This window comes from Homarus americanus, unplaced genomic scaffold (genome assembly GCF_018991925.1).
Source record: "Homarus americanus isolate GMGI-L3 unplaced genomic scaffold, GMGI_Hamer_2.0 scaffold726, whole genome shotgun sequence".
NCBI classification, from domain to species: domain Eukaryota; kingdom Metazoa; phylum Arthropoda; class Malacostraca; order Decapoda; family Nephropidae; genus Homarus; species Homarus americanus.
In genome coordinates, this window is record NW_024742580.1 from 408686 (window position 1) to 426410 (window position 17725).

General features: G+C 40.2%; 7 non-coding genes across 7 annotated transcripts; all 7 read left to right on the forward strand.

The window, feature by feature from the left end:
* Nucleotides 1-955: 955 nt before the first annotated feature.
* Nucleotides 956-1028, forward strand: Trnar-ucg. Its single transcript has one exon. It is a non-coding gene; the product is annotated as a tRNA-Arg (tRNA).
* A 94-nt stretch (nt 1029-1122) lies between these two features.
* Trnar-ucg lies at nt 1123-1195 on the forward strand. The gene has a single exon. It is a non-coding gene; the product is annotated as a tRNA-Arg (tRNA).
* Nucleotides 1196-1289: 94 nt separating this feature from the next.
* On the forward strand, nt 1290-1362 carry Trnar-ucg. Its single transcript has one exon. It is a non-coding gene; the product is annotated as a tRNA-Arg (tRNA).
* Nucleotides 1363-1568: 206 nt separating this feature from the next.
* On the forward strand, nt 1569-1641 carry Trnar-ucg. Its single transcript has one exon. It is a non-coding gene; the product is annotated as a tRNA-Arg (tRNA).
* Nucleotides 1642-1735: 94 nt separating this feature from the next.
* Trnar-ucg lies at nt 1736-1808 on the forward strand. Its single transcript has one exon. It is a non-coding gene; the product is annotated as a tRNA-Arg (tRNA).
* A 94-nt stretch (nt 1809-1902) lies between these two features.
* Nucleotides 1903-1975, forward strand: Trnar-ucg. The gene has a single exon. It is a non-coding gene; the product is annotated as a tRNA-Arg (tRNA).
* A 406-nt stretch (nt 1976-2381) lies between these two features.
* Nucleotides 2382-2454, forward strand: Trnar-ucg. Its single transcript has one exon. It is a non-coding gene; the product is annotated as a tRNA-Arg (tRNA).
* The last annotated feature ends 15271 nt before the right edge of the window (nt 2455-17725 follow it).

Sequence of the window (17725 nt, forward strand, 5' to 3'; positions counted from 1 at the left end):
TGTGTCATTAACAACAGTTTTCTCGTTCGTGAATAAGTAAGTAGTGATTTAGAGGGTAATGGAGCCGAGATAAAGAACTCTTTTTATTACCACTTAAAGCTACGTTATTTACTGTGTTAGGTGACACTTGTGTTGTGTTGTGTTGCTCAGAGAGTGTTGTGTTGTGTTGTGGGGTGTTGTCTAGTTCAGGGCTTGTCGTTCCATACTTCCCTATACTCACATTCCCAAAGAGAAGTGTTTTTGTATGAGAGAGAGAGAGAGAGAGAGAGAGAGAGAGAGGGGGGGAGGGGGGGTTCTGTGTGTGTGTGTGTGCCGTATATAATCGTTTATATAAAAGGGACTTGGTATATAAACAAATAAAATTACTTACCTATCTAAAGTAAACTGAGAATTAAATTGTTTACTCTAAGCCAAACAAACATATCGATAAAAAATATGTTGTTTACAGTAGTTATCCGTCACGTTATCCATCTCATCCCTCCCAAACACTCGCCCGTAGCCGAGTTTGTTTGTGTCTTGTTATTGGTTCCTTGGTTGTATACGTTGAGTGTTTTTCGTGGGTTTTGTTTGTGTGTGTGTTTCATCCTCTCTCTCTTTTTCTCTCTTTCTCTGTTTTATTTGTTTTATTTTTTATTTATTTTTTGCCACTAATCCACTGCTGGTACAGTGCGCTCCAGCCATCTTCTCTTCAGTGTGAATGAGCCTCCTGCCACCTCTCTCTCTTACTCATACATTAGATGGTTCTAATCTAGTCCTGGATTAACTGATAACACTGTGGAATCGTCATTATAATGGGGTTGTGGTTATAGTGTTGCCGTGGTAATATAGGGGTTACGTTGTAAAGGAGTTGTGGTAATAACGCTGTTGTTGTTGTTGTTGTTATAATAATGTTACACATGTAATTGAGATTTATAATAATGTTATGCAGGTACTTGTAATAGAGATTGAATAACTTGGCCGTGTGGCCTAACGGATAAGGCGTCGGACTTCGGATCCGAAGATTGCAGGTTCGAATCCTGTCACGGTTAAAGGCTTCTGTGGCCTACACTTTAAGTTTTATTACACACGTACACATACACACACATATACACATATACATACATACATACACGTACACCATATGGCCGTGTGGCCTAACGGATAAGGCGTCGGACTTCGGATCCGAAGATTGCAGGTTCGAATCCTGTCACGGTCAAAGGCTTCTGTGGCCTACACTTTAAGTTTTATTACACACGTACACATACACACACATATACACATATACATACATACATACACGTACACCATATGGCCGTGTGGCCTAACGGATAAGGCGTCGGACTTCGGATCCGAAGATTGCAGGTTCGAATCCTGTCACGGTCAAAGGCTTCTGTGGCCTACACTTTAAGTTTTATTACACACGTACACATACACACACATATACACATATACATACATACATACACACCATATGGCCGTGTGGTACGATAACGGACTTCGGATATTGCAGGTCGAATCACGGTACATATTACACACGTACACATACACACATATACACATATACATACATACATACACGTACACCATATGGCCGTGTGGCCTAACGGATAAGGCGTCGGACTTCGGATCCGAAGATTGCAGGTTCGAATCCTGTCACGGTCAAAGGCTTCTGTGGCCTACACTTTAAGTTTTATTACACACGCATACATACACACACATATACACATATACATACATACATACACGTACACCATATGGCCGTGTGGCCTAACGGATAAGGCGTCGGACTTCGGATCCGAAGATTGCAGGTTCGAATCCTGTCACGGTCAAAGGCTTCTGTGGCCTACACTTTAAGTTTTATTACACACGTACACATACACACACATATACACATATACATACATACATACACGTACACCATATGGCCGTGTGGCCTAACGGATAAGGCGTCGGACTTCGGATCCGAAGATTGCAGGTTCGAATCCTGTCACGGTCAAAGGCTTCTGTAGCCTACAATTTAAGTTTTATTACACACTTACACATACACACACATATACACATATACATACATACATACATACACCATATGGCCGTGTGGCCTAACGGATAAGGCGTCGGACTTCGGATCCGAAGATTTTATTGCAGGTTACACATACACACACATATACACATATACATCATACATAAGGCTTACGCCCACACTTTAAGTTTTATTACACACGTACACGACACCATATGGCCGTGGCCTAACGGATAAGGCGTCGGACTTCGGATCCGAAGATTGCAGGTTCGAATCCTGTCACGGTCAAAGGCTTCTGTGGCCTACACTTTAAGTTTTATTACACACGTACACATACACACACATATACACATATACATACATACATACACGTACACCATATGGCCGTGTGGCCTAACGGATAAGGCGTCGGACTTCGGATCCGAAGATTGCAGGTTCGAATCCTGTCACGGTCAAGGGCTTCTGTGAATCGGCTCCTTGTGCAATTAACCAAGCCGTTCACATATATTTATTATTTGGGTTTAAGTAACGAAACCCAAACAGTAGTTCCTTGTTTTATTATAAAAGGGTTGTATATATAATTCCTGAGTGTAGATCGACCGTAAGTTCCACTGTTTAAGAGTGAATGAGAAAGGGACGGCGTTTATGTATTATAAACGTTAGGTCACGTCCTTACGATATAAGTTGATGTGAGCGACTCATGAGTAGTGACCCATCGAGGGAGAACAGTATGGGTACGTCGTTCCCCCTCGAGGGAAGACGGAGCCATCCACTGCGGCTCTCAAATAACGTCTTCCTCTAGTCAAGGATATCAAACTACTGCTCGCTTCAGGTGGCCAGAGAGCCGGCTACCTTATGCCTTTACTCAGCATAGTATGACGCAGCTTCCCGTGGGCACACCTTATCACGTGCACTGAACATGTCACCTCATAGCCAGTGGAAAGTTACAGGGTGGTGAATCTGAATATAATATCAGATGTATTGACCCAATTATATAATATGTTCTGTTGATGAGACAGGGGCCCATTACATCTGTGGCCTACACTTTTAAGTTTTATTACACACGTACACATACACACATATATACACATATACATACATACATACACGTACACACTATGTAATACACAAACACATACATACATACATAGGACTACAGGAAGAGGAGAGATTAAGAGACAGATAAAGAGATAGACGCCTTCATCGCCACGGAAAAGTCTCACTGGAGTGTCGTCGCCAACTTGACTGTTGTGATCTCCAGCCTGCGTCTATGATCAATTAGGATGAGAGGTTATTGCTTGGCTCAGGTCACTACTGCTGGGATACTGTCAGGGAGAGAGAGAGAGAGAGAGAGAGAGAGAGAGAAGGAATAGGCGTGAGAAGGAAACAAAGGGAGAGAAACAGAGAGAATAAGAAAAATCTAGATTACGTAGGGAGAGGGAGAAAAATGGAGATAGGTCAAAGGGAGAAAGAGAGATACAAGAATACAAAGATAAATAGATATATAACCTGAGAGAGAGAGAGAGAGAGAGAGAGAGAGAGAGAGAGAGAGAGAGAGAGAGAGAGAGCCAATGTTTACCCTTCAGTCATGAATCATCAATTCGTCCCAACGTCTCATATCTCCCTGAATCTCCTCGTTTAAGCTAGAGATAACGAAATACACCTTCAGGAAAAGTGGACCATCTCTTACACACACTCTCTCTCTCTCTCTCTCTCTCTCTCTCCTCGCACGATTGTTAGTTTATCGAAAAATAACATATAAACCTAACCTAACCAAATTTATAAGATACACGACAAACAAGACTTGTATCCCATGTGTACAGAGGTGGACAGAGTTAGTGACGGCTTGTAAAAAAAAACACGAGGACTCTGTAAATGTCATCAGATCGTGTCAAGAATGTAAATTTGATCAGACTAATGACACAAAGTTGATGACGTCACAGTTGGTAGTCAGATACCACCAGAAAGAGGAATTGTAATGAGACGAGCTGAGCTGTTTTTAGTGTGACGTCAGCTAGAATTTATTACCCTTAGATATAAATTTATTCTGAGGAGTAGTAGAATTTCCTCTGATTTTTCACTATTTCTTATTTTATTTTATTTTTTTTAGATTTTTTTTATTTGTGATTAGAGGTACATAAGTATTAATCAAGGTGTGAAGTAGTAATGAAGGTGTGACGTATTAATCAAGGTGTGACGTATTAATCAAGGTGTGACGTATTAATCAAGGTGTGAAGAACTGTACAAGTAAATGAGTATAAAATATAGTCACTTGTATAGGAATCTTTACAGCTGGGAGGACTTGGGATTGCTTGAGTGCGTCCCAATAACTCTGAGGACAAGAGACGAGATTTCTAGCCACTCGACCACAGCACACTTGCCTCAGGTACCTAAAAGCTTCTTATTGTACTGTAGACTATATACATCCAGTAATGTAGTTATACCACCCATAGCTAGTGAGAGTGGTAGCTAGTGAAAGTGATAGCTAGTGAAAGTGGTAGCTAGTGAAAGTGGTAGCTGGTGAAAGTGGTAGCTAGTGAGAGTGGTAGCTAGTGAAACAGTAGTTAGAGTAAGAGTGGTAGCTAGTGAGAGTGATAGTGGTAGCTAGTGATAGTGATAGTGGTAGCTAGTGATAGTGGTAGCTAGTGAGAGTGGTAGCTAGTGAGAGTGAAGCCATCGCCAGAGTGAGAATAAGAGTGGTAACAGCGTTGTATCAAGACGAAGATAATTTACTTTCAGTGATTGAAGATAAAAGCGAAAAGCAAATGATAAAGTTATGGATCATTATAGACAGATGGTCGGATTACCTCATTAGCGAAGACATAAATTAGGACCTTATTGCCACCCACCTGACTAAAGGAGGTCCTTCCAGCCATGATGAACGAGAAAGCAATAAGGAATTCTTTAAGGAACTAATTTCACAAAATATAAATTTCAGTAAAAGACGTAAATTATGAATCCTTGATCAAATATTACTCATTATAGTCAAACCTGTCTATAACGGATTCCTCTCTATATATAATCCGTTAGATTGGGGTTTCATATCTAACGGATCCTCGATATAATGGACTTTCAACTGTATATAGTTCGCTAGATGGAGCTTTCGCATATACAGTAACAAGCTCTGTATAACGGATTTTCCTCGCCATATTGTCCGTTAAATAGAGGTTTCACTGTATATAATTTAGCTAATTATTGGATTTGTTTAATTTTTTAGTCGATTTGTTATCTAATTTACCATTGTTTGGGTCTCATTTAAACAATTTACTTTCCAATTTGATGTTTATTTTCTTTTAGGTACAAACTCTCCAAAAAAAAAAAACATCTATACCCCCGTCCGATAAATTTCACAATGAACACTGTGACTCCTGTTGTCTCGGTAGGGTTGTCAAAGTCCTTCGTCCGTTGTGTTATATTGTCTCACATAGAATCGTAAAGTGCAACTAATTTCCAAGATGGGGATTAATTTGTTAATCTGCTGGAGGCTACGACTGTCAAGGAGTCAACTAATCTTATGCTAATTTACTTGGCCTGATTTATATGACTCTTGATGGCTTCTTCCAGCAAATTATTATCCAATCAGAAGTGTGTATTGTTCAGCTGTCTGTCTGTCTGTCTGTCTGTCTGTCTGTCTGTCTGTCTGCCTGTCTGTCTGTCTGTCTGTCTGTCTGTCTGTCTGTCTGTAACAATGCCTAGTACTTCCTCGTAGCTTCAAATACTTATGAACTTACTATATAGATATTGATCAAAATACCATTGTTTTTACCCGCCGGAGTAACTATACTTCTAACTCTATTAATGAATAACAACCTCGTAATGTATCAAGGTGCCTCAGACAACATATCCACTTACTGGCACTATTCCTACTTGACTCTGAGGGTTGGTGACCTTGGCCCCCCCCCACCATAACCATATTTTATTGACTCTATTTAGTGTTTCTATTCTAGTTTCTATCTTCCCTGACCCTCTTACCCTAAATTTTCTATCCATTATCTATCTACCATTACCTTCCCATTCTTAATTATATGTCTAAAGTATCGCATATTCCATTATAAAAATTTCCAATACTTCTGTAGATAAATATTGATAAGAATTTGTTTTAGTCTCGTAGTGATGAAGGTGGGAGGACTCAGAGAGGAGGGAAGTTATCTTTACTCAGTATCGTCCCGGTCAGAATAAAATCGAACTTTGAAATATTTCGGAATTTGTACCGAGGAAAATGAATTAAAAACTGGAGGAAGAATTGCCCTCAAAAATATGAATTCCTCTCACCCAAAATCTTTCCTCCGTGGAGAGAAAGAAGAAGAAAGCGAACAACATTCCTCAGGCAAGAACTGAATCGCTTTCCAGACAGAAAATTTGCATCGTACGTAGAGAAATATGTACCAGAGAGAGAGAGAGAGAGAGAGAGAGAGAGAGAGAGAGAGAGAGAGAGAGAGAGAGAGTTATATTACGTGTGATTTTGTTAGATTACATTAGGATCTACATTACGCTAGAGTTAGGTTAAGTTAGGTAAGGTTAAATTGGGTTAAATAATGGTTAAGTTAGGTTAGGTAGTTTGGATATGATAATTAAGGTTACCCTGGGTTGTTAGCTTAAGGAAGATTAGAATAAGTAAGCTTAGATTAGGTCGTTAGATTAGGTTGCTAGGTTAAGTTAGGTTAAATTATTTTTTTTATTTTTTAGGATAGATAACGTCAGGTTAGGTTAGGTTAGGTTAGGTTAGGTTAGGTTAGGTTAGGTTAGGTTATGATGTTAAATTAGAAACAAAGACCAAGAGTTTGTTTCGTCTAAGTCAAAATGCAGAAAAATGAAATCATAGTAATTTAGGACAGAATATTAAGTGTTTCATTACATAAAGACTAACGTTCCAGTCAACTCCGTTTATTTAAAGAATTTCCCATTAAATTTGTATTAAATATTATTAAATGTTATCACAGATCTTCCGAGTCCTGTCACCATAAAGTAAACAGATAGTGAGGTACATTAGACATAAGGAGTCATCACCCGTCAGCCATAACTCACTTATGGCTGAAGGTGTTTGGTCAGTTGAGATGAAACTGTCCACCGTGTGTCATTACTGAGGAATAACTCAGGTCACTCAGTAGTCTACCACAGTCTTAGTTCAGTCTAGTTGTACAGAAACAATGTCTATAAATACACCATAAACTTGTGGCTGTAAAACTTTCATTCTGATTCACCAGAAAATTGAGGGAGTTTATCTTTGCAATGGGAAACTATAAAGTATTTACAGCCTCCATAGAAATACGACATTTCACTGAGATCCTCATTTATTTTAAGAGTAAAATAACATAAAAAATCATAGCGTCAAGACATTTCATCAAGGAAAAGTTTCCGAAATCCAGAATTATATATTTTGGCGGCAGCAGTAAAGATTTGACGTCATAAAAGGTGACGTCAGGACGGATCAGAGTAAACATCGCCAGAGTGAAAATATAACACAGAGTTTTGGGGGAAAATGTTTGTATATCGTGATGAGTTTATTTGGCTGTGAAATCGTAATAACAATTTCACTAAAATGGAACTATTTCTGGTGGCTCTCCTTCCTCCTGACGCTGCCAATGACCTAATTCCTTTAATATTTTGTTTCTGATGAATTTATGTTGTGAACTTGTGATGACTTTTGCCGATACGGTACGTGACGGCCTACGGTACGGTACGTGACGGCCTACGGTACGTTACGTGGCGGCCAAATGTTCCACCACCGAAACGGAATACGAATCATATTTTTTTTTCCGACAATAATATAACAAGAAATATAACAGCAATATACATTATAGCAATATATTACTATAAGAAAAACTTTAGAGTAATTGTTTTGTTTTTTGTATAGATCTGATAAATGGTGGTAAAGAAAAGTTGAGGTAGAGAATTTGAGGTAAAAGCGTTAAGGAGGGTTTCATCACGCTGATCACTGTACCACTCAACTGAAGTATTTCCCTCATATATCTCCAAGTCGAAATAACTTCCTCCTCCTCCTCCTTCTTCTTTTTCATTCCTCTTCTTCATCTTCTTCTTCTTCTTCTTTCTTTTACTTCCTCCTCCTTCTCCGTCTTCTTCTTCTTCTTCTTCTTCATTCTCTTACTTCCTCCTCCTCTTCTTCTTCCACTTAGTTCGTCCCCGCTTCCTCCTCGTCCTCCTCCTCCTCTACTTCTTCTTTTTCCGTCCTTCTCCTCCTCCTTCTCCTCTTCATCTCCTCTTCCTTCCGCCGCCTCCTCCTCTTCTTTTTCTGTCCCACTTCTCCTCTTCCCTCTCTTTTTCTTCCTTACTTCCGCCTCCCCTTTTTCCTCCCCTTCTCCTCTTTCCTCCGCCCCTCCCTCTCCTCCTCTTCTTACTTCCTCCTCCTCCTCCTCCTCTTCCTCCTCCTCCTCTTCCTCCTCCTCCTCCTCCTCATACAAAACTTGAGGAACCAAATCATTGGCTGACAATCATTCCGAACCTGAAGACCAACAACTCCTGATGGGGTTCCCGTTCATCCCTCGGTTACCTGAGTCTTCCTTCGTCAGATAGTTCCTGGTGAGTCTCTGAGGCGTGATTCACAACATAGGAGATAAGACTAATAATAATGGAGATAAACAGGAAAAAGAAATATAAGGAAGAGAAAGACACAATGTAAAACAACTGTAGTGGTTTATCTATAGGGAATTTATAGAGATATGAGGCGTTGAAGTGTCAGGTGGGGCTTTTTGTTTTGTTTTAACCTTCCAAACACCCCAAGTCATCAAGACACTTCCACCCACCATCACTCCTACACGAGGTCGCCATTTAACCCGGAGGAAATAGTTTTGAACCCAAGTTGCTTGATCCTGGGTGTCAGGGACGAGATCTCAGCTGCATTATTCACCCTGAGTTATAGCCAAGAAAGTTTCCCGGCGTCTTCCACATATTTCATTAAAGGCTTCTGTAAGTCTGTGCTCTCAACTTCCTGTCCCAGCATCGATTTTTTTTTAGACATTTGTAAAGTTCAGTTGTTGCGGTAAAATGTAAAAGATAAAGAATAAAGGAAGTGGGAGACGAACAAGATTATGATTGTATGAAGAAGAAGAAAAAAAAGTAGTAAAGACAAGACAAAAAACCAAGACAAGAAGAAGCATCGAAACGAAGAATAAGAAGAAACGAAGACAAAATAAAAAAAAAAAAAACAGAAACAAAAAATCGGAAAAGAAAAAGCGAAGAAAAGTAAAAGGAAAGACAAACAAGAAGTAAAAAAGAAAAAGAATTGTCCTATTTATACCAACGTGAAAACTCAGGTGTTGCTTCAGCTCACCTGCAGATTAAGCTTGTTAAAAATACACCTTATATAAATATACCCTCTCAAAATTAATCCTATGAAAATTCTTATTGTATACAGAAGCGATATTACTTTTTAACTCGGGAGATTGTGATACCTTAGCGAGATGTGTTCAAGGATTCTGGGAGGAGAGGAAATGAAGAGGAAATTAATGCATAGAGAGAATAGATTAGAAAGGGGAGAAAAGGGAGGTTGTCAGTTATGGTAGAGAGTAAGTAAGTGAAAGATGATTAGCAGGAGAAATTATCACACACACACACACACACACACACACACTCACACTCACACTCTACAAGTCACTGAACCACTGATAGCTGCCTCCACCCTCCCCCCTTCATCCCCCTAGTTTTGGTTCACTAGGTTCACTGTGTTTGAGACTCGAACCCTTGTGCTCGAGTTGCCTGATCGCCTGTGGAACCAACGAGCCTCGCCTGATAGGATTATAATCAGTTCAGAAGTGTGTAAAGAATCCTTCATCATCCTGTGACAGCAAAAAGTTGGTGTCTCCAAGTTTTTGTTTTCGCCAAAAAGTAACCAGCAGTATAATGCATGTATGTATGTATGTATGTATGTATGTATGTATGTATGTATGTATGTATGTATGTATGTATGGAAGTATGTATGTATGTATGTATGTATTCGATAGAGAGACCCAGTGCTGTGGTTGTTCGTTTAGTTAACACAAGTTACCATTATATAGATCACGTATAAGTCAGGTTGTAAGGCAGTAACCTTATACAGTACAAATTATTTACTTTTAACAACCCTCACCACTCCCGTGAATATTTTGTTCTCTATCTAGCGGAATATCGTCCGGTAATACATCCGCTGTATACCAATTAGTCCGTTATTGAGAGGTTTTGTTTATCTCTTGAAATACAGCCCAAATTGTTTGTTAACAGTATTTGTGTATAACAGGTTTAACCATTTACAGAGCGACAACAAATTGAATATTAATTGATACAGTGTAATAGCGTGATAGAGTTCATCCCGACTGTGGGTGTGTGTGGACACTGTTGACTCACTCAAACAGTCACGTTCATTTCTAAAACTTGCCTCCTCTTAGTTTCTTTCCGGTTATTGCATTTTCTTATATTATTATTTTACTATTATCATTACTATTCATCAAAATATTACGGACAGGTACTGTACATGTACTTAATTCGAAATTTTCATATATTAACAAGTAGAGTTCGTGACAGCTAGTTTGATACTTGTACAGTCGGGGTCAAAAGTTCACTCCCATCCAAAATGAAGCAGTATCGACCCCCAACTGAGATGCAACAGTCAGGGTAAGTCAGTTCAGAGACTCATTCCCGTGACTCAGTTTCACCACTGAGAGTGAACTTTTGTCCCCGAGTGCTCCTGGTTACCCTACGATGGATGACCAAAAGTGACCTCCTCAGGCTGACACGGGACAAGGTCAGTTGTTGTCTTGGCTCGAGACGTCAAGTTACTCAGACGTGAAAGAAGGACTAGTCAGAAGTGAAAAGTGAAGGTAAAAGAGAAAGTAAAAATTATTATCGACTTTCTAAAACGTGAAATTTGTTGAGTCGTGGCACCGTAAACTAAGGCCAACAGTTAACAACACGTCAATCACCCTCCTCAGTAAGTAAATAATGTATATTTTTTTTTCGGGGTTATCATTTGAAAAGTAACAAACCCCCAAGAGTGGTGAGGCAGTAACCAAGAGTCGACATCATCAGATGAGTCGACATCATCATTGGGGTAGGGTGACTGTGTGGTGAGGTAGCAAGATGACATCACTGAAAGAGATCGTGAGGTAACCAAAGGACTCTAACATTGACCACCAACAACAATAACTTGACGGATCTCATCACCTCCCAACATCACTTAAACTGTAACGTGAATTAACATGACTGAGGTAAATATAACGCGTTGTATGTGTTATTTATATTGTGTCAACCTAACCTAACCTAACCTAACCTTACCTAAAATAACCTAACCATTTAACTTGGCTTCAGTGTGAGGGCCTCATCTGTCAGGGAACATCAGGTTCTAACGTCCTCTCAGAGTATGACTTGGTTCTGATGGGTGTTGATACGTCTTGACCATTCAGTATAAGCGAGTCCTCCACACCATTCAGTATAAGCGAGTCCACCACACCATTCAGTATAAGCGAGTTCTCCACACCATTCAGTATAAGCGAGTTCTCCACACCATTCAGTATAAGCGAGTTCTCCACACCATTCAGTATAAGCGAGTCCTCCACACCATTCAGTATAAGCGAGTTCTCCACACCATTCAGTATAAGCGAGTCCTCCACACCATTCAGTATAAGCGAGTCCTCCACACCATTCAGTAAAAGCGAGTTCTCCACACCATTCAGTATAAGCGAACTCTCCACACCATTCAGTATAAGCGAGTTCTCCACACCATTCAGTACAAGCGAGTCCTCCACACCATTCAGTATAAGCGAGCTCTCCTCACCATTCAGTATAAGCGAGTTCTCCTCACCATTCAGTATAAGCGAGTTCTCCACACCATTCAGTACAAGCGAGTTCTCCACACCATTCAGTACAAGCGAATTCTCCACACCATTCCAAAGCAGAATTCCTAAACTAACCATTTCTAGTCGTCTGGATATCGCTTCATTTCTCAGGGCAACATCCGCTCATAATGTCCTCCCAGATCCGTGAGTTAGGAGTGAGAGGCTTCAATATTTCTCAGTGATATTAGACATAAGCAAGGCATGTCTCTCAGTGGTGGAGGGTCGAGCCTGAGAGATACGTGCAGCAGTGTGTGTGTGTGTGTGTGTGTGTGTGTCTCAACTTTTACTCTATATAACCGTAGTGAATTACGAATAGATTAGAAACAATTACTTGAGTTTTGAGAAAGGATGAAGTTTTAATGACTTCTTCAGGTTAAAAAAAGCAGAGAGATCACTAACTTTTTTAATTACTCTTTGGAAATTTGTATCTTTAGAGATTATCCATACCAGTATACCACTAAATTTCGCGGGTCGTATCTTCTGCGAATTCGCGAGTCGTAATTATGAGTTCGCGGGTTGTATCCTCTATGAAGTCGCGAGTCGTATCCTCTGTGAGTTCGCGACAGCTTCTACACCTTAAACAAGTTCCTGCTTAGATGGCCTGTACTTTCAGTCATCCTCCAACACTGAGTAGGTCATACCACCACCAACACCATCACCAACACCACCACCACCAACACCACCACCAACACCACCACCACCAACACCACCACCAACACCACCACCACAAACACCACCACCAACACCACCACCAACACCACCACCACTCTCACTACCACCACCACCACCGCCATCACCACCACCACCACTACCACACTCACTCCTTACTGTCCTCCATTCGTGTTGTATCTAGTTTGTATTCCAAGCAAGACTTTTAAGTGCTGGGAATCACCTCTTCGCTAACTAAATTGAAACACGAGGTGAAGGTTGAAGAAGGAATTACACGCTACGTATGTTAAGAGTTTTTTTTAATTTTTTTAGGTTTCAAGTTGTGTGTGAGATAAAGTTTCTAACCTCAAGAAATCCTGGAGGAGTTTACTTAAGTTGAATATGAAGACGTAGGAAGACTATGAAAGAGTTATGAGCCAAATGAAGGATTGGGAAGTTGGGAAGATGTTTTTTTTTGTGAGTGTGTGTGTGTGTGTGTGTGTGTGTGTGTGTGTGTGTGTGTGTGTGTGTGTGTGTGAGTGATTAACATTGCTGTATCAAAGAGTTAAACGCGACCAACAGCTACAAGATCATGGCAGCAGGGGTCTTTTTACCGACTGCAATGATCGTCTTCCTCCACTTGGTCCTGACATCAACACCCACCCTCGCCTTACACAGCCTCAGTGACTCTAATTGTTGAAGACGGGAGAAATCTTAGACGCCAACTACAACTGCCTCTTCCGACGTATAATTACATTGTCTTTCCTCCTTACAAGAGTCCCTGGTAAAATATCACTCATCAAAGTCCCATTCCTATCACGAGACATTTCAAAAACTCGTAACATTACTTAACTATTGACAATTATTAGTCTTACCGCTGACATGAAGACCATCTTAAAGTGAGATATTGATGACTGAAGTGATCACTGTGAACGCTTCTTGGTAACGTTTTGGTCAGCCCAAGTAATGCATTATCTATCGTTTTCCTTCTCAATAACGACAATACTCGGTCTCGTATAATGGTACTTGTAGAGGCTAAACCATACACACACACACACACACACACACACACACACAAACACACTATACTGTTCTGGATTGAGTCAACACACAAACACCTGTTCAATATCTGGGCAACTTGAAAAAAGAGAATCACTTTAAGGTATTTCATTATAGTTTCTGCCCTGAGAAGATATTGGGAGTTGAGCTGAGAAGATATTGGGAGTTGAGCTGAGAAGATATTGAGATTCGAGCTGAGAAGATATTGAAAGGTTAACATGCTCAAACATTTCTGAGATTCCTGTGTAACGCTGAGAGTTGAACCTTATGAAGAGGTGAAGGGATAAACGATGATAAACCATGACTAACAACAACAATAACAATAATAATAATAATAATAATAATAATAATAATAATAATAATAATAATAATAATAATAATAATAATAATAATAATAATAATAATAATAATAATAATAATAATAATGTGTCTGTCTGTCTGTCTGTCTGCGAGTAAACGTATACACCTGTGATATACACCATAACATCATACACACCTGTAATATTCACCATACCATCATACACACCTGTAATAACCATGATCTTTATGGACAGGAGAAGAACGTACCAATTCTCCAGGCTCGTTCGCTCACATTCGTTTCTGCAAGGCATTACTCTTTCTCCCACCATTTACCATTTCCTCTATATTCCTGGGATGATACCGTGTGTTTTGAGGCCCCCCCCCCAACACCGTCTCGCCTCTGCCTAAAACATCACGGACTAGTTTTCATCGCAAATATTGATGTTCCAATACTCCTGATCGTGTGGGCAGTGTATAGGACAAACTCTAATGTATTCGTAATCTCATCAAGAACCGGAGGCAGATACTTAACAGGTAACTAAGTCGTCACATCTAATGGTAAAAGAAAGTACTGTTCACGGACGGAGGAAAGGAAGGGTGTCTCTTATCTCAACGTCCTGGCAGCCTTTCCTGTGTTTTCTTGTTATAACTGAAGCAGAACAAATAGTATCTCCCAAACGACGCACTTTTCCACGAGTCTCTAGTTCAGTATATCAGTGGCAGCGTAAACAGATTTTCTCCACAAAGACCCGCCATTCATCCAAGAAACCTGTGTCGGGACTTCCATCAAAAGCTTCTTACTCGATTTCCTTGGATGATGGTGAGGGAAAAACTTCAGGGACTCCGGAACAGCAGCAGAAGTTATCACACAAGTTACGCTGAATAGAAGAGACCGAGAGGGCTATAGATTAAGTAGGAGCTCAAGTCCCCCTCACTGGGATGTATCGCTGGCTGAGAGATATCGAACTCTGAGTAATATTGTTTGTCGGTCTTAGGGAACACAATGGCGGTGGTCCAATAGTGTGATAGTTGGCCATAGAGAACACAATGGCGGTGGTTCAATAGTGTGATAGTTGGCCATAGGGAACACAATGGCGGTGGTTCAATAGTGTGATAGTTGGCCATAGGGAACACAATGGCGGTGGTTCAATAGTGTGATAGTTGGCCATAAGGAACACAATATGAGTTCCATGTTTAAAGGATCAATTTAGTGGTTCAAAGTTGACACCATACTGTTTTTAAAGTCTACATACGCACAGAATTCATTGATACGTCTATGGTACTGATGTCAAGTGAACCTATGAACCTCTCTAACCCAGGTAAATATTTCCACCTGAGGTCACATTAAAGGTTCACAGCTAACATGACACTCGTAGATTTGGGCCCCAGAGACATACCAATGCCTTCTCCTGTTAAGAGTCTCGTACCCATGGAATTATCTCTTGAAAAATATGGTCTAAAAGCGAGTTTGCTGTGGTTTTTCTCCCTCAAGCTAAGTGTTGCTGTATGGTGTTGTTTTCTTTGTGTGTTGTAGAGCGCTGAGGTGTTTCTATGTTAGTACCTGATGATGTTGTGTTTCTTATGCTGAACGAAAGGAAATAATGCTGTGTTCTTGAATGCTGGATGTTGTGGTTTTTAAGAATGCTGTTCAATGTCTTTTTTTTTTACGGGGGGGGGGGGGGAGCGAAGCGTTACTCTATTATTAATGCTGTTTTGTTTATTTACGTCGCTCCACCAGCCTCAGTCCTGCCACTACCACCACACCAAGATACGCCACCACCATCAACATCCATCCTCTACCACCAGCATCACCACTATCTACTACTACCACCACTACCACCCAGCACTAGAAGTATCACCACTAACTACTACTACTACCACCACCCTCCCCAAACCACCACCACCACCAATACTACCACAATCTACCAACACCACTACCACCATCCAGACCAGGTCCCCTACGCCAAAAGCTGTACTCGATAATTTCACCAAACTTGAGACAACTTCTGTTAGACCGTGACCAACATTGTCACAACGACCAGCGAGAAAATTGTCACAGTTCTTAAAATACTTTCCTGTTGTTGTCGAGTTTTGGAGACGAATTGGAAAGGTTCGTTTTGATATTTCAGGGGTGTGTGTGTGTGTGTGTGTGTGTGTGTGTGTGTGTGTGTGTGTGTGTGTATCTGTATGCATGTCTGTATTTTATTACATGATCGGGATATAACAAATAATAATTTCGAAATCGCTTCTTGCATTTAGATAAAAGAAGTAAATCTACACACACACACACACACACACACACACACACACACACACACACACACACACACGTTTACTCTAGTGTGACACCTTAAAGTCGTGGCACTCAGGTCATGGCAATTAAGTCGTGACTGGTCAAGAAAAAGTTGGCACGACTCCCCCGGTAAGGCTGAGGCTCCTGACCCAACAATGAGGCACCGGTAAAAAGACTCCAATGTTCAGTTTAGTTAAGAGTCTATAGTGTGATGGTTCATTTGTCCTAACCTAACCTAACCTAACCTAACCAAACAAAACCTATCCTCACCTAACCTAACCTTCCCAACTAATCTATCTTTTAACCAATAAATGACCGGAACATACATACATATATACATACATACATACATGCATACATACATACATACATACACTCAGGACTCCCAACACCAGCCAGATAACACACTCAGAATAAACTCCATCTCCGTGTTGACTTAAATGGTAATAGCGAGTGGAGTGAGGGAGAACAGGCCATCTAGCACGACAGCGTTGCAGGGGAATGCGAATCGACGTATCAATTTGACTCAGACTGCTTCCAATACCGACGACATCAGAGTTTACCGAGTCGACCACTTTGATCAGTCGTTTGAAATAAATCCACCTGAACGAACGGTTAATCATTCACTTAGGTCACTTCTGAACCATTGGGCGATGGAACCTGGAGCAGATATATTTCACCGAGTCAGGGTATATAGCTGTAGGTAGGTAGGTAGGTAGGTAGGCAGGTAGGTAGGTAGGTAGGTAGGTAGGTAGGTAGGTAGGGTGGATGTAGCTGGGACCCCGTGAGTAAAGGTCAAAGTTCAGACATCACTGATTAAAAAGATAACCAGACTAAAGACTATCAATGAACCATAACTAAAATGCTTTCGTTCGACTTTATTTTCACTTATCTATCGTGAATTAATTTTTACTGCCATGTGAGTAATATATTTCACAACTCATAATATTTCATATAATTTCACTTCTCATATGGTAATAATAATATACAATAACCTCAACTATCACAAGACACTACATACGATCAGACTCCACTACAAACAATAGATTCTTCAATTAGCTAATCTTCCAATCATTCCTGTCTCTTAGACAGCTACCCTTCCTCTCCCTTCATCCAAATAACACTGAGTTTATCCCTTTTATTTACAATTATTATATGTCCGAAAACCTCTATCTGCCACCTACCTTAGTCTCATTTCGATCCTAAAGCACAACCTGAAATAGAATCTGGTGATGTAGTAGTCGTACTCAATCCCTTTCGTATCCTTTAGTGGAATTAAAACAAGTACCTGGTGTGAAGCGACTCCTTGTAAGTCTTCAACACATCTGGGAAGAAGGAAGAAATATTGAGCAAAATTCGTAAACTATTTCAATGTTATATTTGGGTTCCTTGGTTGATGACTAACACAGTAAGACATGATAACACAGTAAGACATGATAACACAAGAAGACATGATAACACAAGAAGACATGATAATACAGTAAGACATGATAACACAATAAGACATGATAACACAAGAAGACATGATAACACAATAAGACATGATAACACAAGAAGACATGATAACACAAGAAGACATGATAATACAGTAAGACATGATAA